Below are 10,319 nucleotides of genomic sequence, written 5' to 3' on the forward strand. Positions count from 1 at the left end.
GTAGCTCAAAGGGGATTTCAGGAGGAACTTCCTGACCCAAATATGGTAGAAATGTGGAACTCTTTACCACCTTGAGTGCGTTAATGTCAATACATTAAAATGGGAAGATGATAACAGGAAGTCATGCTGTTCCCAGGTCAGTAGTCTAGTCAATGGTTCGATGGCTCCACTTAATATCACAGAATGTAGAGAATATACAACCTGAAATTCTTACTCTTCACGGACATCCGCAAAGCAAAAGAAACCCTCCCTCCCCATGGAATGAATGACAGGAAAGTATACAAGAACCCCAAAGTCTCGTCACTCAGTAAGGCTGCCACATTCATAGACCATGTGGAACTCAGTATGTTCGGGATCTGGAGCAGCAGCTGGATGACCTTCGGCACGGACGGTAGAGTGAGGAGATAATCGATCAGAGTTACAGGGATGTAGTCAACCCGAAGTTGCAGGAGGACATAGGAGCAGAATTAGACCATCTGGTCCATTGAGTCTGCTCCGCCATTCAATCACGGTTGATCCTTTTTTTCCTCTATCTCCTCCTCAACCCCAGTACCGGGCCTTCTTCCCGTAACCTTTGATGCCATGTCCAATCAAGAACCTATCAATCTCTGTCTTAAATACACCCAACGACCTGGCCTCCACAGCTGCATGTGGCAACAAATTCACCACCTGGGTAGCTGGGTGACTGTCGGGAGAAGGAATGGGACAGTGAATAGGCAGTGAGCACAGAGCACCCCTGTGGCCATCCCCCTCAATAATAAGTATCCTGTTTTGGATACTGTTGTGGGGATGAGGCCTTTATTCAAAGGTTGTGCCCCCTGGTCCTAGACACCCCCACCATCCTCTCCACTTCCACTCTATTGAGGCCTTTCAACATTTGATAGGTTTCAATGAAATCACCCCTCATTCTTCTGAATTCCAGCGAGTACAGGCCCAGAGCCATCAAACCCTCCTGATATGATTAAACCTTTCAATCCCGGAATAGTTTTCATGAATCTCCTTTGCACCCTCTCCAATGTCAGCTCAACCTTTCTTCGGTAAGGGGCACAAAACAGCTCAGAATACTCCAAGTGAGGCCTCAGTAGCATCTTATGAAGCTTCTGCATCACATCCTTGCTTTTATATTCCAGTCCTCTTGAACTGAATGGTAACATTGTCTGTAAAAATGCTTTGTTGAGTCGAGCCGACTGGCAGGAAGAGGCTGTACCTGAGAGATTTCACACTCTCCGTACAAATGCCTAGGGTCATGTAGACTAGAAGGAGGTGTCAAATATGAACTTCAGATCAGACCTCGGTGAAAGTATTTTGTTTTTGCCAATGCTCTGAGTTGTTAATTAACTCAACAATCAGCAGAAAAAAAGCCATATTACTGGGAAACAGACAAGGCTGTCTCTGTATATCTATATCTCTATATATCTAATGAGTGAGATAAAGTGTGGAATAGGCCCTTTAAGCTTTTCAAACTGGACCACCCAGCAATCGCCCGATTTAATCCCAGCCTAATCACAGGACAATTTACAATGACCAATTAACCTTCCAACCGGTACGTCTTTCGACTGTGGGAGGAAACGCGCAGAGATTGTAAAAACTCCTTATGGGCAGTGGCGGGAATGAACTCTAGCACTGTAAAGCGTTGTGCTGACCACAATGCTATTGTGCCACCCTTAATCTGGAGCAAAACAAAAAAATTGCTGGAGGTACTTACCAGGTCAAGTAGCACCTGTGGAGGCAGAGGGATACTTAACATTAATCAGTCCCCTCTTCTTCCCCACTCTGACTTTCCTCTTACTTCTTCTCTTCTCACCTCTCCTCCTTCATGCTCTGGGCCTGTACTCGCTGGAATTCAGAAGAATAAGGGGTGATTTCATTGAAACCTATTGAATGTTGAAAGGCCTCAATAGAGTGGAAGTGGAGAGGATGGTGGGGGTGTCTAGGACCAGGGGGCACAACCTTTGAATAAAGGCCTCATCCCCACAACAGTATCCAATACAGGATACTTATTATTGAGGGGAATAGCCACAGGGATGCTCTGCGCTCACTGCCTATTGTCCACCCTCCTCTCCTTTCCAATTCCTTCTTCTCCAGCCCTTTACTTCTTCCACCAATCACATCCCAGCTTCTTTCGTCTCCCCCTCCCTCCTCCACCCACCTGGCTTCACCTTCTACTCCATTCCACTCCCCTGCCTTCTTAATCTGCCAGTCTTCCCCCTTCCTTCCCACTCCTAATGATGCGTCTCAGCCTGAAACGTCAACTGTTTATTTCCCCTCCATAGATGCTGCTTGACCTGCTGAGTTCCTCCAGCATTTTGTGTGAGTTACTCTGGAATTCCTGCATCTGCAGAATCTTTAACCTTGATCAGTTTGCAATTTTGCTCCAGATTCCAGTTCCTGTGCATCTTTTGTGCCTCCATCTTGCTGATGAGCGGGAATGGGAGAAAGAGTTAAAATGGTGGGTGACTGGAAGTTCACAGTGAACTGAATTTTCCCCTCCCTGAAGACACAATTGGTATTGGTTTATTAATATCACACCTACCGAGATACAGTAAAAATCTTAGTCTTGCATGGCATCCATAAAGATCATTTCAAAGCACAAGTGCTTCAAGATAGTGCACATGAAAAACAATAACAGAATGTAAAATATACTGTTACAGGACATGCTGCAAGTTAGGCCATGCTCTCTTCCTGCTACTGCCATTAGGAAGGTGGTACAGGAGCCTCAGAACTTACCCACCAGGTTCAGGAACAGTTACTACCCTTCAAACATCAGTCTCTTGAACCAAAGGGGATACCTTGACTCAACTTCACCTGTCCCCCATCATTGAAATGTTCCCACAACCTATGGACTCAATTTCAAGGCCTCTTCTTCTCATGTTCTCCATAGTTATTGCTTATTTATCTATTGAACAGTTTGTTGTCTTCTGCAGGCTGGTTGAACGCCCTAGTTGGGCGGTCTTTCACTGATTCTGTTATGGTTATTATTCCATAGGATTTATTGAGAATGCTCGCAAGGAAATGAATCTCAGGGCTGTATACGGTGACACGTATGTACTTTGATAATAAATTTTCTTTGAACTTTGAACTACAATTACAGAAGAAGTAAAGTGCAGGTCAATACTAAGGTGCATGGCCATTATAATGTAGATTGTGAAGGCAAAATTCATCTTTATTTCACAAGAGGTCCAGTCATCAGTTGGATACAAGCTGTCCTTGACCCAAGCTTTGGTAACTTCAGCCTAGAGATAGAATGACCGGGGTGGGAGGGGTCATTGATAACATCAGCCGCTTTTCTGAGGCAGCTAGAAGTCTAGACAGGGTCCACAGAGGGGAGGCTGCTTTTTATTATCGTCTGGGCTGTGATTGCAACTCTCTTCAATTTCTTGTGTTCTTGAGTAGAGCAGTTCCATACCAAATCCTGTTGCAGACTGGATCTTTTCAGTGGTCTGTCTATAAAAGTTGATGAAAGCCAATGGGGACATGCCGAATTTCCACTGCAAAGATTCAGTCCCACCTGGTAGAGATTACTTGACTTCTATTAAGAAGTCAATTGATGTCTCTTGAGGTTCTTGAACTTTGTATTAAATCGCCCACTTCAACTCCGATCAGTTTGTCCAAGATCTCTTGCTCCATACTAATGAAGGTCAAAAAAAAGTTCTACAAGTGTCAACACCTAGGAACAGAAAAAGCTACAGAGAGTGGTGGATATATCCCACTCCAACACAGGCAAACCCCTCTCTACCACTGAGTGCATCTACAAGAGGTGCTGCCAAAAGAAAGCAGCATCCTTCATCAAGGACCCCAATTATCCAGGCCACGCTGTCATCTCGCCGCTATCATTGGGCTGGGGTACAGGAGCCTTAGATCCCACACCACCAGATTCAGGAACAGGTATTATTCTTCAACATTCAGGTTCCTGAACCAACATGGACAACTCCACTCACCTTGACTCTGAACTGATACCACAACTAACTCGTTTACTTTCGAGGACACTACAACTCTCAGTATAATTTTTAATTTTAATTTTCTTAAATTTACACATTTTTTCTTCTTTTGCACATTGTTTGCCAGTCTTTGTTTATTTATAGTTCTCATAAATTCTTTTGTATTTTATCATTTTCCTGTGACTGCCTGCAAGAAAATGAATCTCAAGGTAGTATATGGTGATATATACACACTTTGATAATAAACTTACTTTAACTTTGACAAACATCACTCAACATTTCAATATTCACATTATTGGCTTCCACATTCACCAATGATCTCAGAAATTTCATGTCATAACAACCACCCCTATTTTTTCAGACAAGGATTGTATTAATATTTGACACACAGTTTTGATCATGTCTTAGTTATTTCTATTTATTCCATGTGATTAAGTTCATTCATTATGAGCCATGTAAGTATGACATCATTGTTTTGTACCATGTCATATGACAATATCGTTATGAACCATGTCATATGACATCATCATTATGTACCATGTCATATGACATCATCATTATGTACCATGTCATATGACATCACTGCTACGTGCCATGTCATATGACATAGGTGATCACGGTCTGTTCATGACTATGATTATTCTTGGGAAATTTTTCTACAGAAGTGGTTTGCCATTGCCTTCTTCTGGGCAGTGTCTTTACAAGACGGGTGACCCCCCAGCCATTATCAATACTCTTCAGAGATTGTCTGCCTGGCGTCAGTGGTCGCATAACCGGGACTTGTGATCTGTACCGGCTGCTCATATGACCATCCACCACCTCCTCCCATGGCTTCACATAACCCTGATAGGAAGGGGAGAGGGGCTAAGTAGATGCTACACCTTTTCTAAGGGTGACCTGTAGACTCGCAGAGAGAAGGAGTGCCGTACACTTCCTTTGGTAGAGACATATCTCCACCCTGCCACCCAATGTGAACAAGTAGAAGCAATGTCATTAAAAAAGTCAGTCCATCAGAATAAATATGCGTAACATTATAGCATAATGTCGGCGATGTCGGAAGATGTTATGGACTTTTTAAGACTTATGGTTTTTATAATCTGTGTTTTTCACCCGTTACTTTTCCATTTTGTTGTGCAAGGGGAAGGGGTTTGCAGGTTGATTTCTTCTTGTTCTGATAGTTTGGGACTGTTTGGGGTTCGATGTACTCATTCCGTTTTGTGCATGGGAGGGGATTTGGGGGCTGATGATCGCAATGCCGTTTTTATGTGTGCGGGGGGGGGGGTGTGTTTGATGTTTGTCTCTGAACGACTCATGTCTTTTCTTTGTTCTGTGGCTACCTGGAGAAGACAAATCTCGAAGTTGTATAAGGATTCATACTCTGATAATAACAGAACTTTTGAACTGAATGTACCCAAGGAAACAGTAGAGGCATGGAACATTACAGCACAGAAACAGGCCCTTCAGGCCATCTGCTCCATACCAAACTGTTGCTCTGCTTCATCCCAATGACCTGCGTCTAGCCCATAGACTAAAAGACCTGTTTTCATTTTCGCCACTTTTGTCTTGTTCCTTCTTCTCACCTTCTGGGTACTAAAGGGTTAACTCTTTACCCTTTGTCCATGCTACGACACACCTTCAAAGCCGAGCCTGATTGTTACCCTGCAGAGACTGTACCTGGAGATTATTTAAATGGCTATCTCATCAGGAAACCAATTTACTGACTGCGCTGGATGAAAATGTCCCGAGAGGTTTGTCGGCCACTTTGATTATCAGCTGGCGTCAGAAGTGAGTGCCAAGTTGTCAAGGGCCTGGCCAGTTAGTCTGTCATCAGTCACAAGTGCCTCTCAGTGTTCCCACTCTCAAACTTGAAACGTGAAATAAAATCTATTTAAAACCAACAGACCAATTCCTCTCATTACTGGAAGTCTCTTTCTGACTCTGAAATCAGCATGCAATCTAAAAGCAAATCAAATGATCAGATAAAAGATTAAATAAATATTTATATCAGTGTCACAGAACTCAAAGTGCTGGCCATTGTGAAGAAATTCACTGATAATGTCATTCCAACACTTTTCATTCTCCACAGTTCCAAATCTTTAACCGTTTCCTGGTTAATCTCGCTTCCTATTGGTTCAAAGTTCAAAGTACGTTTATTATCAAAGTATGTATGCAGTACACAACCCTGAGAGTTTTCTTCTCTACAGACAGCCACAAAACAAAGGAAACCATGGAACCCATTCAAAGAAAAACATCAACCTCTCCAACACTCAAAAAATTAAAAAAATTGCACAAACGGTAAAAACAGCAAGAAACACCGAATATCAAACATAAACCCACAAAAGTCATCGAACGAGTCCAGAAGAATTCAGTTCAGTTCAATCTAGCACTCTGTCGTTCGTTATCTACAGGGTGCCCCGATCAAAATCACACAAAATAAAAAAACAAGGAACGACCAGAATCCAGGAACACATCGTAACGTGAACTGCAAAGTCCAATCCACAAACTTTGTCAATTAAACCTTGCCCGAGACCCAGGGCCCCGACAGCATTGAAGGAGGGGGAGACCCTTTGAGTGCTGTTGCATTAAATTAACATGTCTGCAAAAGGAAAATGTGGATATGGGAAAACGAATTTGTTGCAAATGCTCAGCACTTATTCCCGGAGTTTACTGTATATCGTTATTTGAGACCGATATCTCTGCAGAAGGTGTGATTAGAAAATGATTCAGAACAGAGGGAAGGTAATTAAAAATACAATTTTAGAGGTATAGGGTATAAAATTGCCATGGCGCACGCTCTCTGGACTGGTCCCAGATGTGGAGGATGGCGGATTCTCTCTCTCTGTCATGGCGGTTGTTGGCAATGACACAACCCAGGAGCGGAGGAACGGCAGAGACAAAAACAAGAGGTTTGACATTGGAGTGCCAACAGAGCCTCGGGTGCACGATCAAGAAGCAAATCATTCTCCACAAACACACAGGAGAACTGCGCTTGCAGAGCACAACGAGAATCCTTTTTAAATAATCATAGAATGCCAGAGACACGTGCCTGCCACAATTAACTTGACAAGAGTAAACAGAGAGCAGCTGGGCAAAGCGGCAATCAGTAAATACAGGAGCTCAAGAAACCCTGAAGCCCAACACTCTGCCGAGGTCTGAAGGACTCATGACAAAACACTGCAGATACCGGAAAGCTGAAATATACATAATGCTGGAAATACTCAGCAGGCCAGGCAGCAAGGGTAGAGAGAGAGAAAAAAAGAGCTAGATTTATAGTTTCAATAAACAATCTGGTGGAAGAAGTCAGTGGGTTCAGCTGCGGCTGTGGGAGGATTAACATTTTGTCCAGAAACACCGACAATTCTTTCGTCCCACATATTGTCGCTCGCTCTTCGGCAGTCTCTTGAGGTTTTGTGTGATTGGTTGATGATTTAAAATCAGAGCTGGCTAGAACAATTGGGTGGAAAAATAGTGTAGCGACACTTTACAGTACAGACGACGTGGGTTCAATTGTACAAGGCATTGGTGAGGCCAAATTTGTAGTATTGTGTACAGTTCTGGTCATGAATTATAGGAAAGATGTCAACAAAATAGAGAGAGTGCAGAGGAGATTTACTAGAATGTTAACACGAGTGAGTCTGCAGATGCTGGAAATAAATAAAAACACAAAATGCTGTATTACACTGTGACTCAACGTCAGGTAAGGGGTCAGATCACTAAACCAGAGGGTTATAGATCCAAGATGGCGGCGCGACGCAGCTTGCAGCGGCCACTCCGGAGCTGATTATTTGTTATTTGTGAAGCGGGGTGCAGTGCGCAATCATAATCGGTTGAAAACGGACGTGGGAGCACGGAGAAACATCTGGAAATCTCCAGGAAGACCTTCTTCGTTGCTGCTGCTGCTGTGAGGTCCGGGTCTCTGCTGAGAAGAACAGGCCCCCAGTCCTCAGGTTCGCGTTGCCGATGGCCATTGGCGGGGGCGTCTTAATACGTTCGGCAGAGGATGGTGCTCGGAGAAGCTGTGCCGGAGGGGCTGATCAGCGGTTCGGAGGCTCGGAGGTTCGACGGACTTGGAGTCCGCTGCGGTCAGGTTGCTTTCAGTGTGTGTTGTGTCTGCGAGGCTGGGTTCGACGGAGCTTTCATTGTGTGCTGCGTCTGTGAGGCTGAGTTGGGTGGCGCCGTGGAAGTCCATAGCGGGGGTATTCCCTTCTGCCGCCGGCATGGGATGACGAGTCTATCGGGACCCTGAGGACTTGTGAAAACTGTGTGATGGTTTCTTTCGAACTTATAGTCTTTTAACATCTTTGGACTATTTTTACTGTGCCCATGGTCTTTTTTTTTAATCAATTATGCTATTGCTTGCACTGTTGTAACTATGTGGTTTTGTGCAGGTCTTGTAGCTTTAGTTTTTGGTCTTGTTTTTGTCTGGTGGATTTGGAGCTCCTTTCCGGGGAACGCGCTAGATGGTAGCGTGATATTAATACGCAGCAGCCTCTCCGGACTCTGGATTGGGGATTGCCAAACGTTATGTGGATTTTCTGGTGTAGTCTGTTTTGTCATATGCTTTTGTGATATCATTCTGGATATCATTTGTGATATCATTGTCTCATTTTTTAACTGCATTGCATTTGTGGTTTCTAAATGACAATAAACGGAATCGGAATTAGCACAGCATTTCCAAAGAGGAAGCTGTCAACCACCTACTGTTAGACCGTGTTTGTCTGAGCACCCACACAAGGTTCAAGTCACCATTTGGGAGTACGATTTTCCAGCCCTCCTGTTTTAAAATATCCTCAATTACACTGTAAATACTTCCTCGGGAGCCCTGGAAGAATTTTACCAGCCAATTTAGTCTTTTAACAGACTGCTTACTAAACAATGAACAAAGACTTCTCCTTAATCAGCAACTTCACGTGGAAGCTTACAGCCTGTTTATTTTTCCTCGGACTCTGCACAAATTGCGTCGTTGGGGTATTCTGTATTCCCCAAACCCTCTGACGTGTGAAGCCTGTGTGGAGGACTCGTCGGTCATGAACTGATGGCCTCCAGTTCACTAACAGAACAGCTCCCCTTTCTTTTATTTACAACACAGAATACGTCCTTCCGGTGCTTTGAGCAATCCCCGATTTAATCCTACCTAATGAACTTACAATGACCGAATGACCTACCAAACATCTTTGACCATGGGTTGAAGACGTTCCTCCCGCGGTCTTTGGAAAGCGAAGCACCCGGAGGAAGCTCACGCGGTCACGGGGGAAGACCGTACAAACTCCATACAGGCAGCCGCAGGAATTGAACCTGGGTCGCCGGTACCGTAAAGCGTTGTGCCAACCACTACGGTACCGTGCCACCCCCATAAGCACAAGAGATTCGGCAGATGTTGGAAATCCAGAACAACACACACAAGATGCCGGAGGAACTCAGCGGGTCAGGCAGCATCTGTGGAGGCGAATAAACAGTCGGTGTCTTGGGTCAAGACCCATTGTCCTGACGAAGGGTCTTGGCCCGAAAAGTTGACTATTTATGCTACCTTTAACTGTCTCAAATGGCACTTGAACCTGGAACCTGAGAAGGAGGCAAGCACATCAGAATGTTCCTCGCTGGAATTCAGAAGAATAAGAGGAGATTTTATAGAAACATATAAAATTATGAAAGGCAACATGAGTGAATCTGCAGATGCTGGAAATAAATAAAAAACACAAAATGCTGGCAGAACTCAGCAGGCCAGACAGCATCTATGGGAGGAGGTAGTGACGACGTTTCGGGCCGAAACCCTTCATCAGGAGTGAAGTAACATGGGATGGTCAGGGGGAGAATAAGAAGTGGGGGGAGGGATAAAGTAGAGAGCTCGGAAGTGATAGGTTGGAGGGAAATGGGCTAGGGGGAAGGTGGAGAATTATGGGAAATAAAAGAGAAAGAAAGGTAGGGCTGGGGGGAGATTATAGTGAGGGGGGAAAAAGAGAGAGAAAGAGAACCAGACTGAAATAATAGATAGGGATGGGGGTAAGGGGGGGCAGGGGTATCAACAGAGGTCTGTGAGTTGGATGTTCATGGCGGCAGGTAGGAGGCTACCCAGGCGGGAGATAAGGTATTGCTCCATCGACCTGCGCGTGGCCTCATCTTGACGGTAGAGGAGGCCATGGACAGATATGTCGGAGTGGAAGTGGTCTGTGGAACTGAAGTTTGTGGCCACAGGGAGATCCCGCCACTGCTGGAGGACTGAGTGCTGCTGTTCGGCGAAATGGTCTCCCAGTCTGCGGCGGGACTCCCCAATGTATAAATGGCCACATCGGGAGCACCGGATACAGTATCTCACCCCAGTTGACTTGCAGGTGAAGTGGTGCCTCACCTGAAAGGACTGTCGGTTGGAGGCTACCCAGATGG

The sequence above is a fragment of the Hemitrygon akajei genome, chromosome 25, assembly GCF_048418815.1.
Source record: "Hemitrygon akajei chromosome 25, sHemAka1.3, whole genome shotgun sequence".
Lineage (NCBI taxonomy): Eukaryota > Metazoa > Chordata > Chondrichthyes > Myliobatiformes > Dasyatidae > Hemitrygon > Hemitrygon akajei.